The sequence below is a fragment of the Tursiops truncatus genome, chromosome 8 (assembly GCF_011762595.2).
Source record: "Tursiops truncatus isolate mTurTru1 chromosome 8, mTurTru1.mat.Y, whole genome shotgun sequence".
In the NCBI taxonomy this organism is placed as follows: Eukaryota; Metazoa; Chordata; class Mammalia; order Artiodactyla; family Delphinidae; genus Tursiops; species Tursiops truncatus.
The window spans coordinates 17954374-17974208 of NC_047041.1; the positions used below are offsets into that span (position 1 = coordinate 17954374).

Below are 19835 nucleotides of genomic sequence, written 5' to 3' on the forward strand. Positions count from 1 at the left end.
CCGTAATCATATCTGGAAAGTCCCACTTGCCACGGAAGGTAACATATTCACAGGTCTCAGGGATTATAAAGCAGATATTTTTGGAGGGCCATTAGTCTGCCTGCCACAATCCCTAAACTAATCAATAAATACAATGGAATCTTAAAACTATTACTAACATACTCTTAAAAATATTCAAGCCTGAAGATGGCGGAAGAGTAAGACGCGGAGATCACCTTCCTCTCCACAGATACACCAGAAATACATCTACACGTGGAACAACTCCTGCAGAACACCTACTGAAGGCTGGCAGAAGACCTCAGACCTCCCAAAAGGCAAGAAACTCCCCACGTACCTGGGTAGGGCAAAAGGAAAAAAGAATAAACAGAGACAAAAGAATAGGGACGGCACCTGCACCAGTGGGAGGGAGCTGTGAAGGAGGAAAAGTTTCCACACACTAGGAAGCCCCTTCGCGGGCGGAGATGCGGGAGGCGGAGGGGGGAGCTTCGAAGCCGCGGAGGAGTGCACAGCAACGGGTGCGGAGGGCAAAGCGGGGAGATTCCCGCACAGAGGATCGGTGCCGACCGGCACTCACCAGCCCGAGAGGCTTGTCTGCTCACCCGCCGGGACGGGCGGGGCTGCGAGCTGAGGCTCTGAGGCTAGGGTTTCGGTTTCGGACGGAGCGCAGGGAGAGGACTGGGGTTGGCGGCTTGAACATAGCCTGAAGGGGTTAGTGCACCACAGCTAGCCGGGAGGGAGTCCGGGGAAAAGCCTGCACCTGCCAAAGAGGCAAGAGACTCTTTCTTCCCTCTTTGTTTCCTGGGGCGTGAGGAGAGGGGTTTAAGAACGCTGCTTAAAGGAACTCCAGAGACGGGCGCGAGCCGCGGCTAAAAGCGCGAACCCCAGAGACGGGCGCGAGCCGCGGCTGAAAGCGCGGACCCCAGAGACGGGCGCGAGCCGCGGCTGAAAGCGCGGACCCCAGAGACGGGCGCGAGCCGCGGCTGAAAGCGCGGACCCCAGAGACGGGCGCGAGCCGCGGCTGAAAGCGCGGACCCCAGAGACGGGCGCGAGCCGCGGCTGAAAGCGCGGACCCCAGAGACGGGCGCGAGCCGCGGCTGAGGGCGCGGACCCCAGAGACGGGCGCGAGCCGCGGCTGAGGGCGCTGACTCCAGAGACGGGCGCAAGCCGCGGCTGGAGGCGCGGACCCCAAGGCGGGCGGGAGACGTTGGGGCTGCTGCTGCCGCCACCAAGGGACCTGTGTGCGAGCGCAGGTCGCTCTCCACTCCCCTCTTCCGCGGAGCCTGTGCAGCCCGCCACTGCCGGGTTCCCGGGATCCGGGGACGACTTCCCCGGGAGAGCGCACGGCGGGCCTCGGGCTGGTGCAGAGTCACGCCGGACTTTGCCGCCGCAGGCCCGCCCCGCATTCCGTGCCCCTCCCTCCCCGCCGCCGGCCTCCGTACGCCAGAACCCCCGAATCAGCGGCTCCTTTAACCCCGTCCTGTCTGAGCAAAAAACAGACGCCCTCCAGCGACCTACACGCAGAGGCAGGGCCAAATCCAAAGCTGAGCCCCTGTGAGCTGTGAGAACAAAGAAGAGAAAGGGAAATCTCTCCCAGCAGCCTCAGAAGCAGCGGATTAAAGCTCCACAATCAACTTGATGTACCCTGCATCTGTGGAATACATGAATAGACAGCCAATCATCCCAAATTAAGGAGGTGGACTTTGGGAGCAAGATCTATGATTTTTCTCCCTATTCCTCTTTTTGTGAATGTGTATGTGTATGCTTCTGTGTGAGATCTTGTCTGTATAGTCTTGCTTCCACCATTTGTCCTAGGTTCTATCCGTCCATGGTTTTTTCTTAAAATTTTTTTTCTTAATAATCAATTTTAATTTTAAGAACGTTATTATACTTTACCTTCGTCCTTTCTTTCTTTCTTTCCTTCCTTCCTTCCTTCCCTCCTTTAGACAACGAATCATCCCAAATTGAGGAGGTGGTCTCTGACAGCAAGATTTATGATTTTTCCCCCTTTACCTCTTTTTGTGAGGGTGTATGTGTACGCTTCTGTGTAAGACTTTGTCTGTATAGCTTTGCTTCCAACATTTGTCCTAAGGTTCTATCCGTCCCTTTTTTTTTTTTCTAATTAAGAATTTTTTAATTCAATAACTTTATTATACTCTATTTTATTTTTACTGTATCTTCTTTCTGTTTTCCCTTCTTTCCCTCCTTCCTTCCTTCCTCCCTCCCTCCTTTCGTTCCTTCTTGCCTTCTTTCCTTCCTTGCTTCTTTCTTTCTTCCTTCCTTCCTTCCTTCCTTCCCTCCTTCCTTCCCTCCTTTAGACAACGAATCATCCCAAATTGAGGAGGTGGTCTCTGACAGCAAGATTTATGATTTTTCCCCCTTTACCTCTTTTTGTGAGGGTGTATGTGTACGCTTCTGTGTAAGACTTTGTCTGTACAGCTTTGCTTCCAACATTTGTCCTAAGGTTCTATCCGTCCTTTTTTTTTTTCTAATTAAGAATTTTTTAATTGAATAACTTTATTATACTTTATTTTATTTTTACTGTATCTTCTTTCTTTTTGTTTTTCCTTCTTTCCCTCCTTCCTTCCTCCCTCCCTCCCTCCTTTCGTTCCTTCTTGCCTTCTTTCCTTCTTTGCTTCTTTCTTTCTTTCTTCCTTCCTTCCTTCCCTCCTTCCTTCCCTCCTTTCCTTCTTTCTTTCCTCATACGTCTACTAATTCCCTCTACTTTTTCTCCCTTTTATTCTGAGCCGTGTGGATGAAAGGCTCTTGGTGCTCCAGCCAGGAGGCAGGGCTCTGCCTCTGAGGTAGGAGAGCCAACTTCAAGACACTGGTTCACAAGAGACCTCCCAGCTCCAGATAATATCAAACGGCGAAAATCTCCCAGAGACCTCCATCTTAACACCAGCACCCAGCTTCACTCAACGACCAGCAAGCCACAGTGCTGGACAACCTGTGCCAAACAACTAGCAAAACAGGAACACAACCCCACCCATTAGCAGAGAGGCTGCCTAAAATCATAATAAGGCCACAGACACCCCAAAACACACCACCAGACGTGGACCTGCCCACTAGAGAGACAAGATCCAGCCTCTTCCACCACAACACAGGCACTAGTCCCCTCCACCAGGAAGCCTACACAACCCACTGAACCAACCTTAGCCACTGGAGACAGACATCAAAAACAGGAGGAACTACGAACCTGCAGCCTGCAAAAAGGAGACCCCAAACACAGTAAGATAAGCAAAATGAGAAAACAGAAAAACACACAGCAGATAAAGGAGCAAGATAAAAATGCACCAGACCTAACAAATGAAGAGGAAATAGGCAGTCTATCTGAAAAAGAATTCAGAATAATGATAGTAAGGTTGATCCGAAATCTTGGAGATAGAATGGACAATAGAATGGACAAAATGCAAGAATCAGTTAACAAGGACCTAGAAGAACTAAAGATGAAACAAGCAATGATGAACAACACAATAAATGAAATTAAAAATACTCTAGATGGGATCAATAGCAGAATAACTGAGGCAGAAGAACGGATAAGTAACCTGGAAGATAAAATAGTGGAAATAACTACTGCAGAGCAGAATAAAGAGAAAAGAATGAAAAGAACTGAGGACAGTCTCAGAGACCTCTGGGACAACATTAAACGCACCAACATTCGAATTATAGGGGTTCCAGAAGAAGAAGAGAAAAAGAAAGGGACTGAGAAAATATTTGAAGAGATTATAGTTGAAAACTTCCCTAATATGGGAAAGGAAATAGTTAATCAAGTCCAGGAAGCACAGAGAGTCCCATACAGGATAAATACAAGGAGAAATACGCCAAGACACATATTAATCAAACTGTCAAAAATTAAATACAAAGAAAGCATATTAAAAGCAGCAAGGGAAAAACAACAAATAACACATAAGGGAATCCCCATAAGGTTAACAGCTGATCTTTCAGCAGAAACCCTACAAGCCAGAAGGGAGTGGCAGGACATACTGAAAGTGATGAAGGAGAAAAACCTGCAACCAAGACTACTCTACCCAGCAAGGATCTCATTCAGATTTGATGGAGAAATTAAAACCTTTACAGACAAGCAAAAGCTGAGAGAGTTCAGCACCACCAAACCAGCTTTACAACAAATGCTAAAGGATCTTCTCTAGGCAAGAAACACAAGAGAAGGAAAAGACCTATAATAACGAACCCAAAACAATATAGAAAATGGGAATAGGAACATACATATCGATAATTACCTTAAATGTAAATGGACTAAATGCTCCCACCAAAAGACACAGATTAGCTGAATGGATACAAAAACAAGACCCTTACATATGCTGTCTACAAGAGACCCACTTCAGACCTAGAGACACATACAGACTAAAAGTAAGGGGATGGAAAAAGATATTCCATGCAAATGGAAACCAAAAGAAAGCTGGAGTAGCAATTCTCATATCAGACAAAATAGACTTTAAAATAAGGACTATTAAAAGAGACAAAGAAGGACACTACATAATGATCAAGGGATCGATCCAAGAAGAAGATATAACAATTGTAAATATTTATGCACCCAACATAGGAGCACCTCAATACATAAGGCAAATACTAACAGCCATAAAAGGGGAAATAGACAGTAACACATTCATAGTAGGGGACTTAAACACCCCACTTTCACCCATGGACAGATCATCCAAAATGAAAATAAATAAGGAAACACAAGCTTTAAATGATACATTAAACAAGATGGACTTAATTGATATTTATAGGACACTCCATCCAAAAACAACAGAATACACATTTTTCTCAAGTGCTCACGGAACATTCTCCAGGATAGATCATATCTTGGGTCACAAATCAAGCCTTGGCAAATTTAAGAAAATTGAAATTGTATCAAGTATCTTTTCTGACCACAACGCCATGAGACTAGATATCAATTACAGGAAAAGATCTGTAAAAAATACAAACACATGGAGGCTAAACAATACACTACTTAATAATGAAGTGATCACTGAAGAAATCAAAGAGGAAATCAAAAAATACCTAGAAACAAATGACAATGGAGACACAACGACCCAAAACCTGTGGGATGCAGCAAAAGCAGTTCTAAGGGGGAAGTTTATAGCAATACAAGCCCACCTTAAGAAGCAGGAAACATCTAGAATAAACAACCTAACCTTGCACCTCAAGCAATTAGAGAAAGAAGAACAAAAAAACCCCAAAGCTAGCAGAAGGAAAGAAATCATAAAAATCAGATCAGAAATAAATGAAAAAGAAATGAAGGAAACAATAGCAAAGATCAATGAAACTAAAAGCTGGTTCTTTGAGAAGATAAACAAAATAGATAAACCACTAGCCAGACTTATCAAGAAAAAAAGGGAGAAGACTCAAATCAATAGAATTAGAAATGAAAAAGGAGAGGTAACAACTGACACTGCAGAAATAAAAGAGATCATGAGAGATTACTACAAGCAACTCTATGCCAATAAAATGGACGATCTGGAAGAAATGGACAAATTCTTAGAAATGCACAACCTGCCAAGACTGAATCAGGAAGAAATAGAAAATATGAACAGACCAATCACAAGCACTGAAATTGAAACTGTGATTAAAAATCTTCCAACAAAGAAAAGCCCAGGACCAGATGGCTTCACAGGCGAATTCTATCAAACATTTAGAGAAGAGCTAACACCTATCCTTCTCAAACTCTTCCAAAATATAGCAGAGGGAGGAACACTCCCAAACTCCTTCTACGAGGCCACCATCACCTTGATACCAAAACCAGGCAAGGATGTCACAAAGAAAGAAAACTACAGACCAATATCACTGATGAACATAGATGCAAAAATCCTCAACAAAATACTAGCAAACAGAATCCAACAGCACATTAAAAGGATCATACACCATGATCAGGTGGGGTTTGTTCCAGGAATGCAAGGATTCTTCAATATACGCAAATCTATCAATGTGATAAACCATATTAACAAACTGAAGGAGAAAAACCATATGATCATCTCAATAGATGCAGAGAAAGCTTTTGACAAAATTCAACACCCATTTATGATAAAAACCCTGCAGAAAGTAAGCATAGAGGGAACTTTCCTCAACATAATAAAGGCCATATACGACAAGCCCACAGCAAACATCATCCTCAATGGTGAAAAACTGAAAGCATTTCCACTAAGATCAGGAACAAGACAAGGGTGCCCACTCTCACCACTCTTATTCAACATAGTTTTGGAAGTTTTAGCCACAGCAATCAGAGAAGAGAAGGAAATAAAAGGAATCCAAATCGGAAAAGAAGAAGTAAAGCTGTCACTGTTTGCAGATGACATGATACTATACATAGAGAATCCTAAAGATGCTACCAGAAAACTACTAGAGCTAATCAATGAATTTGGTAAAGTAGCAGGATACAAAATTAATGCACAGAAATCTCTGGCATTCCTATATACTAATGATGAAAAATCTGAAAGTGAAATCAAGAAAACACTCCCATTTACCATTGCAACAAAAAGAATAAAATATCTAGGAATAAACCTACCTAAGGAGACAAAAGACCTGTATGCAGAAAACTATAAGACACTGATGAAAGAAATTAAAGATGATACAAATAGATGGAGACATATACCATGTTTTGGATTGGAAGAATCAACATTGTGAAAATGACTCTACTACCCAAAGCAATCTATAGATTCAATGCAATCCCTATCAAACTACCATTGGCATTTTTCACAGAACTAGAACAAAAAATTTCGCAATTTGTATGGAAACACAAAAGACCCCGAATAGCCAAAGCAATCTTGAGAACAAAAAAAGGAACTGGAGGAATCAGGCTCCCTGACTTCAGACTATACTACAAAGCTACAGTTATCAAGACAGTATGGTACTGGCACAAAAACAGAAAGATAGATCAATGGAACAGGATAGAAAGCCCAGAGATAAACCCATGCACATATGGACACCTTATCTTTGATAAAGGTGGCAGGAATGTACAGTGGAAAAAGGACAGCCTCTTCAATAAATGGTGCTGGGAAAACTGGACAGCTACATGTAAAAGAATGAAATTAGAACACTCCCTAACACCATACACAAAAATAAGCTCAAAATGGATTAAAGACCTAAATATAAGGCCAGAAACTATCAAACTATTAGAGGAAAACATAGGCAGAACACTCTATGACATAAATCACAGCAAGATTCTTTCTGACCCACGCCCTAGAGTAATGGAAATAAAAACAAAAATAAACAAATGGGACCTAATGAAACTTCAAAGCTTTTGCACAGCAAAGGAAACCATAAACAAGACCAAAAGACAACCCTCAGAATGGGAGAAAATATTTGCAAATGAAGCAACTGACAAAGGATTAATCTCCAAAATTTACAAGCAGCTCATGCAGCTCAACAACAAAAAAACAAACAACCCAATCCAAAAATGGGCAGAAGACCTAAATAGACATTTCTCCAAAGAAGATATACAGACTGCCAACAAACACATGAAAGAATGCTCAACATCATTAATCATTAGAGAAATGCAAATCAAAACTACAATGAGATATCATCTCACACCAGTCAGAATGGCCATCATCAATAAATCTAGAAACAATAAATGCTGGAGAGGGTGTGGAGAAAAGGGAACCCTCTTGCACTGCTGGTGGGAATGTGAATTGGTTCAGCCACTATGGAGAACAGTATGGAGGTTCCTTAAAAAACTACAAATAGAACTACCATATGACCCAGCAATCCCACTACTGGGCATATACCCTGAGAAAACCAAAATTCAAAAAGAGTCATGTACCAAAATGTTCATCGCAGCTCTATTTACAATAGCCCGGAGATGGAAACAACCTAAGTGCCCATCATCGGATGAATGGATAAAGAAGATGTGGCACATATATACAATGGAATATTACTCAGCCATAAAAAGAAACGAAATTGAGCTATTTGTAGTGAGGTGGATAGACCTAGAGTCTGTCATACACAGTGAAGTAAGTCAGAAAGAAAAAGACAAATACAGTATGCTAACACATATATATGGAATTTAAGAAAAAAAATGTCATGAAGAACCTAGGGGTAAGGCAGGAATAAAGACGCAGACCTCCTAGAGAACGGACTTGAGGTTATGGGGAGGGGGAAGGGTGAGCTGTGACGGGGCGAGAGAGAGTCATGGACATATACACACTAACAAACGTAGTAAGGTAGATAGCTAGGGGGAAGCAGCCGCATGGCACAGGGATATTGGCTCGGTGCTCTGTGACAGCCTGGAGGGGTGGGATAGGGAGGGTGGGAGGGAGGGAGACGCAAGAGGGAAGAGATATGGGAACATATGTATATGTATAACTGATTCACTTTGTTATAAAGCAGAAACTAACACACCATTGTAAAGTAATTATACCCCAATAAAGATGTTAAAAAAAAAAAAAAAAATATTCAAGCCTATTCTAAAATTATCAAGTAAAATAAACATGTAAGACTGATCATAAGAGAATTTGCTATATATTTGCAATAGTCCTGCAGAGCGCTTAGTTTGACACTTGGCAAAAATGAATACCCTGACACATTAATATTATACAAGATATGGTTTATGATAATAAACTCAAAGGCTATCTTTCTCACCAAAGTATGCCAGTGCATTATTAGGATGGGTAGAGCAATGTTAATTTTCCACAGTTATGATATTCAGCCATCCAGGATGTGATGATGTCAAACATCATAGAAGGTCAAACATGTCACATGGAAATTCCAACACAGGAATTTCATAGGATTATGAAAACTCTCTTTAGCAGGCCAAAATCTCCAGGACTTAACAACTCCTCCAGGTCATCAAGGAATAGCTAATCCAGAATTTTTCCAGTTCTGCAATCAGCACCATTTTGCCATTTGTCCAAAGGTTACACGCACAGAACAACCATGTTGATGACTATTATGTGGACATTGACAACCAGAGACCACAAGGCCTACATGGGGCTAAGCACGGAAAGTGAAGCAGGTGGTCTCCCAATATCCGTTCCCCTCTCCCTCTTTAGTAATTGAACACCATAATTTTAGCTGGGTCCATTGTCACAAACTAAAGGCCACAGCCTTCTTTCAGCTAGTTAAGGCCATAACTAGATTTTTGCCAGGATTGTGAGTGGAAGTGATAAGGGAAACTTCTAGGTCATGCGTTTAAAAGTAAAACAACTAGCCCTCCCCTTCCTACTGGCTGAACTGTAGATATAATGGTAAGAGATGAAAGAGCCATGTTAGCCCGTGGGATTGAAGTCATAGGTTAAGAATAGCACCTTAATTGTGGTGATGGCATCGTGGGTTTATGCATATGTTCAAACTCATCAAACTGTACACATTAAGTATATGTGTTTTTTTGTACACCAATTAAATCTCAGTAAAGAACTGTACACATTAAGTATATGCGTTTTTTTGTACACCAATTAAATCTCAGTAAAGTTGTAAAAGGAATAATAAAATTAAGAGTATCACACCAGCCCCCCCTGAAAAAAGAACAGCAGAACAAGCAGACAGAAGGAACTGGAATCCCTGACACCATGCAACATCATGTTAGCCCTGGCTTGCTCACTATATGACTGTTATGTGAGGGATAAATAGGTTTGTATTTTTAAGTCATTATTATTTTCTTCCTATCTAATACAGAATATGATATTAGTACAGAAGTGCTGATGTAAACAATCAAAATACGATGCATTGGTCTAGTGGTAGGAGAGTGACACAGCAAGTGACGAGGAAGCATGACAGGTAAGGAATCTGATGATCTCTGTTACCCCATAGCAAAACTCTTGGTGCACTGCTACCTGAGATACATTGGAAGACAGACCATGTGCCAAGAGAGCTTGTAATTCTAATGGAACTCACTGGAAAAATCTAAGAATATTGGTTTGTGTTGCCTGCTGCATGTCACTTTTAGCAAAATCCTATTTAAAAATATGAATTCAAGTTAGATATTTTAAGCTTTTTTGAAGTTTTTAAAATGTGGATATGTTATTTTTAAGCTATTTTTTAAATGTTTAAAAATATTCCTATGAAAGAAACGTTCATAGAAAAAATAAATTATTGCTTCGTTAATTGAACAAGGGTAAGTGATTTTATACAAGGACACCAACTGTCAGACCAGTGATATTCAGGTTAGAGACCAAGGCCTAAGTCAGCACAGCATCAGCAAAGATGGCAAAGAAATGATAGAACTTCAAGATTCAGTTAATACAATTAAGATAAATGGATGTTTAAAAGGAAAACTCATTTACCTCCTGGGAGACTCTACCCTGTGGTAGTGGACGTACTACCTACTCAAAGTTGTAAAAAGTATGTAACTATTTTATATTCTTTTAGAAATTCAGGCTGGTATAAAAATACTTTTAATAAGTATTTAATAAGTATTAAGTATTTAATAAGTATTAAATTCAGGCTGGTATAAAAATACTTTTAATAAGTATTTAATAATACTTTTAATAAGTATTCTCTCATTTTGGCTGTTTTATTTTCAACTTCACTTATCTTTCTAGATTTGAGCCTTTTAATTAAGAATATATTGTATTCCCTCTTTCAGAAGAAATGTTGTTCCTGTTTATAAATTCCAATGAAAACTTTACATTTTGATTGACACTTCACACATATGAACAGGTACTCTACCCTAGAGTAGGGAAGATCCAGTCAGAAATAATCTTGATGGGTGAGCATTTGAAATGGTAGGATATTCTTTTTAAAAATATTAATCATGTCCTTCTAGTTAAAAGGTTTATTTATTTTTTTATCAGCACTAAAATTTTTTATCTTCATGGAACTAGAATTTTTAAGAAACAATTCCCTCTGGATACAGAAAGACAGACACATTCCAAGTCAGTGGGGAAAATATAGCTACCCTTTTATCACTTTCTTATTCTGTGATAGATGAGGATTATATCCCAGGAAACTGACCAGATATCAGCCATCATCATCAAAGAAACACAGCCATCACCACATTTGGCTAGCACTTCAGACCCTTCCACGTTGACATTTTCATTCGCAGGGCCATCAGTGTCGGAAAGGCTATTGAATGACTATTCCTAAGAAGCCCGGACACTAAAATGATCCTTAAAACAGAAAACATCAGGGAGATACACATAGACACAAAGAGGTTTGGAGACATCCACGGTTAACATTCAATATCTTACCAGGAAGGACATTTTCAAAAATTTCAGTGTAGGTGTCATTGATACCTAGGATAGCACCATTGCATATGGCACCAATAGTATCCACACACCTGATCATATGATTGGAAATCAGACTAACATGTACTTAAACTACATTTGTTAAAACAATACACAAAATCCCTAGGGACCAGTCGGCAAATAATCCTATTTGTATTGTCAGAGAAGTTTTACTTATTTTAGGGACAAAGAAAATCAAATTTAAAAGATTCCATCTGGGCAGGGAGGACACTTAAGAACAAAGACAACCGATATAGGCTGCAAAGCCAAGAAAACAGACACGAAGAATGATTATGCCATGCCCAGAGCTTGTCTACATGTGAATGTTTTTATTCTGTAAGTAAAATTTGGGTCATGATTTCTATTACTTGTGGAGGAAAGCATCCTATCTGATACTTTAGTAGGGTAAAAGAGAATAAAAGTGATCATCATGATGGTCTAAAACAGGGGTTATCTAACTTTTTCTGTAAAGGGCTAGATAGTAAATGTTTTAGGCTTTGCAGGCCATTACTTCTGTCACAATTGCTCAACTCTGCCATTGTAGCATGAAAGCATAAATGTAGCCAAGACAACATGTAAACGAATGAGTATGGCTGTGTTCCAATAAAACGTCATTTATGGATATTGAATTTTGAATTTCATATAATTTTATTCTTCTTTTGATTTTTGCCCAACTTTTTAAAAATGCAAAAACCATTTTTAGATGACGGGTCCCCCCCAAAAAAGTGGTAAAACGTATTTGACCTCTAGGCCATAGTTTGCCAGCACCTAGTTTAAAACAAAAATCTTGATAGACTTGAACACAAATTCTTTGGAAGTTGAGGGGAAAACTAGTAACAAACTAGGAAGAGAAGAAAGCTCCCGTAACTTAAAATTTATCTACCAGAAAACTACAATAAACATCACTTAGTGAATGAAACATAACAAACGTTTCTTACTAAGGTCAGGAAGAAAACATGAATGCCTGTCACTATTTCTATTCAACAGTGTCCTGGCTGTATGTGTCAGAAAGAACAAAAGTAACTGTTCTGGTTATCTGATCACTCACTTTAAGAAACATTCTCTTTAAAAAAAACATTCTCTTTAAAAAAAGAGCTAAATATAAAAATTTAGAAGGTGACCTAATACAAGCTCAACATACAAAAATTAATAATTTCCCTCATAGTAGCAATAGATGATTAGAAAATATAATTAAAATCCCATGGTATCTTATGTTGTATTATATTTAATTTTAGAAATTTGGGACTTTTGACCTCTTGTAAATGCATGTTTTAAAACCATCACTATTGTAAAACATAACAATATATTTAGGAGTGTACACAAAACTTAAAAGTACAACTCAGTGAACTATCAAAAACACTGAGTAACCCAAAAGATAGGAATAAATACAACAATGTGTAAGATACACACACACACACACACACACACACACACACACACACACACACCACTCTCCAGCCACAAATTGAAAGACTAAACAGACCTATAAATGCAACACAATTCCAAACAAAATCTGAACAGGTTGTGTGTGTGTGTGTATCTGTGTGCACATGCATAGTTTGACAATATGATTCTAAAATTTCTAAGAAAGTTCAAAGGGCCAAAAATATCAAGATACTTCTAAAAAAAGAAGGTTACAGAACTTACTTTTCCAGATATCAATACTTATTTTAAAGCTATTTATAGAATTATGACAGTGTGGTACTGGTGCAAAGAGAAACATGACAAATGAAACAGAATACAGAGAACAGAACTCTTGGCTCCTGACAAATAGACCATTGCAGAGCAGTGAGGGAAGCAGTGAGTGACCCTTTTCAATAAATAGTTCTGGGAAAACAGGGTACCCATATGGGAAAAATAAAATTGGACCCCTACAGTCCTTGGGAGATCATAGACATAAATGCGAAAAGCAAAGCAATAAAGCTTCTCGAAGAATACATCTCACACTCTCTGTAGTAAAGAGCCACGTTTTTGGACTTCCCTGGTGGTGCAGTGGTTAAGAATCCGCCTGCCAATGCAAGGGACACAGGTTCAATCCCTGGTCCAGGAATATTCTACATGCCGCGGAGCAACTAAGACCGTGCACCACAACTACTGAGCCTGTGCTCTAGAGCCCACATGTCACAACTACTGGAGCCCGCGTGCCTAGAGCCGGCGCTCTGCACAAAAAGTCACCGGGATGAGAAGCCTGTGCACCACAACGAAGATTAGCCCCAGCTCGCCGCAACTAGAGAAAGCCCATGCGCACAGCAACTAAGACCCAATGCAGCCATAAATTAATTAATTAATTTTTTAAAAGAGCCATGTTTTTAAAAATATCCAAAATCTCAGATGCCTGACTCACCACATGAGTTCAATCACACCAGAACTATCAGCAAGATGAGTCCTCTTGCACGCCATGTAATGTCACATCACCATAAAAGTTTCTGAATGCATACTCTCAATCTCTGTACTTATCTCATCATGGACCAGTAAAAAAACAGTTCAGAATTTCAGAATTAGCACAGGTCCTCAGAGCATAGTTTGATCAGCACAGTAATAAATAGTTCCTGTACTGTTGAAGATAATATAAGAAAATAACTTTATGACTTCCAGGTAGAATGTTTTCTTAGACTGAATTCCAAAGACACTAATCAGAAGGGGAAATACTGGTAAGTTTTAGTACATTAAAATCAGGAACAGCTATCAAAAGATACCATTAAGAGAGCAAAAAAAACCCCCAAAACTGTGAAAAGACATTTGTAATACATAGAATAAAGTACTTTCTCTTTTCTCTGTGTCCAGATAACTTAAAACCCCAGATTGATAAGTCAGACTATGTAAAAATAAAAACATTTTACATGTCCCCCCAAAAACCATAAGCAGAGTCAAAAGATAAGTTACAGGGCTTCCCTGGTGGCACAGTGGTTGACAGTCCGCCTGCCGATGCAGGGGACATGGGTTCGTGCCCCGGTCCGGGAGGATCCCACATGCCGCAGAGCGGCCGGGCCCGTGAGCCATGGCTGCTGAGCCTGCGCGTCCGGAGCCTGTGCTCTGCAACGGGAGAGGCCACAGCACTGAGAGGCCCGCGTACTGCAAAAAAAAAAAAAAAAAAAAAAAAAGATAAATTGCAAATAGAGAAAAAACACTTGCAACTTACATCCTTGACAAAAAACTATTATGCCTATTATATAAAAAGTTCTTAAAATTGAAAAGAAAAAAGGCCCAGATAGAAAAATTAGAAAAAGATAAGAGTAGGCAATTTAGTTGAAGAAATGAAAATGGCCCTTAAACACAGAACAAGAAATATATATCTAAACTACACTGAGATACCATTTCTCTTCTATCAAGATGACAAAAATTCCAAAGTTTGAAAACATATGATATTGATGAGACTGTGGAGAAACAGTCATTCTCAGACATCACTGATGGGAATTCAAAATGGTACAGCCCCGGTGGAGAGAAATTTGGCAATATTTGGAAAAAGTACATATGTATTTACCTTTTGACCCAGCATTCTCAAACACACTAACAAAACTATGAAACAACTCTACACAGATTATTCATTGGAGCACTGTTTGTGATATCAAAAAGTTGGAAAACAAACAAAATGTGCATCTATAGGGGACCAAACAGATTATGATACATCTCAAGATAACACAATGCCACCATAAAAAGGAATAGGGAGAGCTCTACAAACTAATGTTGTTAGTCTCAGGATATACTGTAAATGAGAAAAGTTGCAGTACATAGTGTGCAACCTCTTAGGTAATTAAAAGGGAAGGATAGACACAGCTGTATTTGCTTATAACTGCAATAACAACAACAGAACCATTGGATGAAAAATAATAAATTAATCCATAAAGGCATGCAGAATTCAGAGTAGAAGGGACATGTATAGAAGCAAGACTCTCTTATACTTTGTTACATGGTTTTGGTTTTGGAACCATATATATGATTTATGTATTAAAAGCATTAAACCAAAAAGAAAAAAATTCCTAAAAATGAAAAAATAAGTAAATAAATAAACCTAGCTGTAAGTCAAGTTGGTGACACAAAACTATGTTTTTCTGTGTTTCAGAGACTTAAGAACACAGCATTTTGACTGTATTTCCATGGTTGAATATATTCTAAGGATACATAGAGCTAGAAAAAAATCCCAAGTTTCACACAACAGTCTTTTTATTAGAACTGATACTGATATTATTATTTTGTAACTGTTTTTTACATTTTATTGGATAAGGCAAATTTTTATGTTAGTGATATCAGGAAATGGAGTTTTTAGTGAAAAAGAAAAATGCAAGTAAAAAAAATTAAAGACGTTAAAACAAACTTTTCAAAAATTGAATTGGAAACATCTGTATAAGCTCATGATTCTTTTTATTTTCAAATAGACATATTTCCTAGCTCTATCCAGTGAAAAGGCCCAGAAGCAAAAATAACCCATTAGCAATAATCACTCCTAGCACCTAGACTGTGGTCTCTAAGAAGCCTTCCTCACTAAAAAGAACCAGGGATCCTTGGAGAAAAGAGTTGAGTTTTCTCCAAAAATTTACATGCAGCCACTTGCAATGCAATCACCTTGTCTTTGATTTCCCTCCTTTTGATTATGCTAATGACACATACTGAGAACCTAAAAGATCCCCATCAAGAAGATATTGAGGCACTTCCCTGGTGGCACAGTGGTTAAGAATCCGCCTGCCAACGCAGGGGACACGGGTTTGAGCCCTGGTCCGGGAAGATCCCACATGCCATGGAGCAACTAAGCCCGTGTGCCACAACAGCCTGCATGCTAAAGCCTGTGAGCCACAACTACTGAGCCCGTGCACCACAACTACTGAAGCCCTCACGCCTAGAGCCTGTGCTCCGCAACAAGAGAAGCCACCGCAATGAGAAGCTCACGCACCACAATGAAGAGTAGCCCCGCCTCGTGCACAGCAACGAAGACCCAATGCAGCCAAAAATAAATTAATTAATTAATTTTTTTTAAAAAAAGAAGAAGATATTGAAGCAACTGTAGGAAGAACGAGGTTCTGCTCTGAGAATCATTCATTAAATGAACACTTGTTTACTCAACAACTATTATATGGCGGCCTCGGGGTGTGGACATAATGTTAAACAAGAGAGAATACCAGTCAGTATCAAACTATTGCAATACAGTGTGATACCTGCTACGAAAGGATGCTAGGGGAAACAGAGTCACCCCCCAGCATTGAGTCCAGAGAATGCTTCTGGAGGAAGTAATATCTGAAATAATACCAGAAAATGAGTAGAATTCAGGGACGCAAAAGAAGGGTTACAAAGGGAGCAACCTAGAGGGAAAGCGTTCTGGAAGGAACAGCATGTACAAAAGGGCTCATCTTCCATGTGCCTTAGTATGCAGGCCCTCCCTTGTCTGCTTTGTTTTCAAATAAGATGATTCGTAAAACACTGCTAGCACCTATATTAGGGCTACATGTATGGATCATCTTTACAACTGAAGAATTCCACAAAGATTTTTTTTTTTTAAAGGTTCAGGTTCTGCACTTTCTCAATAAAACCTCTCTCAGAATTCAGCCTATCCCAGGTCAGACCAAGAACATGGCATTAAATTGCCTGGTGATATACTGAGGGTGGGAAAGTTTTTTTAATTGGGAAAGATTTAATATTCCCTCAGTTGTTAACACCCAATTTTGTAACTTGAGAGACTAAAGTAAATGAGATGGATAGAGTTAAACTTACTTTGCCTTAACCTGTGTCCCCAACTAAATTTTATATTACTCTTGAGTAGGGATCTTGCTTTGAATGCCCCTTACTATGCTTAGTAAAGACAGATTCTAAAATGTCTGTTGAACAAATGGATAAATTGTTCAGTACATTTTAAAGAAATATCACAGTTTCTGAAATGCCTAAGAGTTTCAAAAATTTTTCAGTCTCCTCCCCTTGCGACCCAGCTCAGTCTTAGGGGATGAGGGTAACTATGGAATGGAACAGTCTCCTTCTAAACTATACATGCAAGACAGACTCTCCAGAGCTCCCTGAGCTGCCCTATAGGACAGGCTCTGGTTGATGTGACCAAATCTAGGAGTATCATGCTGCTCAGCCTCTGCACCATCCCCTAGGGTCACAGTCACATAAACGAACAACACCTGCCCCACCACCACTACACACACACACACACACACACACACACACACACACACACACTTGGAGGTGGGGCTGCAGTATGGTCAGATCACAAGCTTGAGAGTCAGATTGCCTGGACTTGTATCTTGACTTTGGCAGTTATTCCTCTTATGGCCATAGGCAAATTAATTAATATCTTCCTGCTTCATTTGCTAATCTATGAAATAACTATAAGATAGGACTTACCTCATAGAGTTGATTGTTTCCTCATATTCACAAAATAATTATGTAGCTGGTTAAGTCTTCATCGCCTCCCAAAATATTCTTCCATTGCCCAGAAAGAATTTAGATCCCACATCCAAATCAATTCAAACCTCAAGCCTTCTGGTGATTTTTTTCTTTCTACATACCAGGGACCTTCATATCTAATATATCTTGACAACACACTTTACAGGCCACACCTGGAACCTTGTTATCACCCAACTGATATCTCACACTTTTTAACCACAGACACTTAATACAGGCATATCTTGTTTTATTGAACTTTGCTTTATTGCACTTTGCAGAGATTGCTTTTTTTTAAGTTATTTTTTTTTAACGTGGACCAAGTTTAAAGTCTTTATTGAATTTGTTACAATATTGTTTCTGTTTTATGTTTTGGTTTTTTGGCCCCGAGCCATGTGGGATCTTAATTCGCTGACCAGGGATTGAACCCGCACCCCCTGCATTTGAAGGCGAAGTCTCAACCACTGGGCCACCAGGGAAGTCCAGATATTGCATTTTTTACAAATTGAAGGTTTGTGGCAACTCTGAGTTGAGCAAGTCTATTGGTGCCATTTTTCCCACAGCATTTGCTCACTTTGTATCTCTGCGTCACATCTTGGTCATTCTTGCAATATTTAAAACTTTTTCATTATTATTTTATTGGTTATGGCAATATATGGCCAGTGATCTTTATGTTACTCTTATAATTGTTTGGGAGAACCACAAACTGCACCCATATAAGACAATGGACTTAATTGATAAGTGTTGTGTGTGTTCCAACTGGTCCACCCACCAGCTATTCCCCTCTCTTCCTCTCCTCAGGCCTCTCTATTCTGAGACTCAACAGTATTGAAATTAGGCCAATTAATAACGCCCCCCTGATCAGTCAGCAGCCATCAACGTCAGGGCAAGACCCCCTACCAGCCAAAAGATGACAACTCACTGAAGGCAGGATGATGGTTAGCACTTTTAGCAAGAAAGTCTGGAGCCGCACAGGCTCAGCGGCCATGGCTCACGGGCCCAGCCGCTCCGCGGCATGTGGAATCTTCCCGGACCGGGTCACGAACCCGCGTCCCCTGCATCGGCAGGCGGACTCTCAACCACTGCGCCACCAGGGAAGCCCACAATAAAGTATTTTTTAATTAAGGTATGGACATTGTTTTTTTAGACATAATGCTATGGCACACTTAAGAGATGACAGTATAGTGTAAACATAACTTTCATATGGAGTGGGAAAACAATTCACATGATTCACTTTAAGGCGGATATTCGCTTTGTTGCAATCTGGAATTAAATCCGTAATATCTCCAAGGTATGCCTATACTCTCACTCTCATTACACCTTGAATTCACTCACTAATCCAGTAAACAAAAATGTTTTGAAGCCTTTTATGTCCCAGGCACTGTTTCCTTGATTCTTTCCTTTCAACTCATTAAGACTCTGCCTGGCCCCAATTTTCCTTTTCTTCCCAACATAGGTTCTGTAGCTAATTACTTGAACTGTTTTCTCCCCTAAATCCTCAAATTCATTGAACATGTTTTTCTGTTTGAAGTCTCAGTTTCCTAGAAGGAAAGCATATTTTAATTCTTAATTTGTCCCTTGTACAGTTGCGTTTTTCTGAAGGTTAAAGAAATAATAAGCAAAATTGTTTCTCTAGATATCATACACTGCTGGAGATTACAAGTTAATTTGTATTCTCACCTTATACCACGTATCAAATGAATCTCAGGTTATTTATAGATTCAAACTTTTTTTTAAAAATCTAACTATTACAACAAACACAGGGGATACAGTCCTTACGAACTCTTCTTTTTAAAATGTAGAAGACCAGCCTCAGTTAAACAAGGGATAAATGATGAAAAACTCTTACAAATAGAATGACAACAATTACTGAATCCACTAAACTATAGTACTGGCCAAAACCAAAACAAAACTAGGGAGATTATGGTGGAAAACCATAAATGTTGTGTGTTCTGACACACAAATATTATAAACTCTGATAACACAGAAATGTTATAAATAACAAAAGATGGAGGAGGGCAGGTGGAGAGATTTCCTTATCATTTTCAGCCTGGTATTTGAAGATACTTTTTAAAGCTAATAAGTACACACACATATATATACATAAATATTAAAAATATGTGTTTTAATAAACAAGTTATACATAATACAATTATATATTATATATGTATTACATATAGTACTTACATATACTATAGTATAATATGCTATACATTATAGATAATATATAATATATATTATATATATTATATAGTACTATATATATCATAGTATATATAGAATATTCTG

The 19835-nt window shown here is 39.4% G+C and overlaps 1 long non-coding RNA gene and 1 pseudogene across 1 annotated transcript in view; one reads left to right on the top strand and one right to left on the bottom strand.

The window, feature by feature from the left end:
- Positions 1-14245, bottom strand: part of LOC141279315 (uncharacterized) — a 55773-nt gene extending 41528 nt beyond the window's left edge. Inside the window, exon 1 of the long non-coding RNA XR_012333325.1 lies at positions 14061-14245. This is a non-coding gene — a long non-coding RNA (uncharacterized lncRNA). The remainder of the gene's footprint in view (positions 1-14060) is intronic.
- Positions 10766-11283, top strand: LOC141275657 (NXPE family member 1-like; annotated as a pseudogene).
- Positions 14246-19835: the final 5590 nt, after the last annotated feature.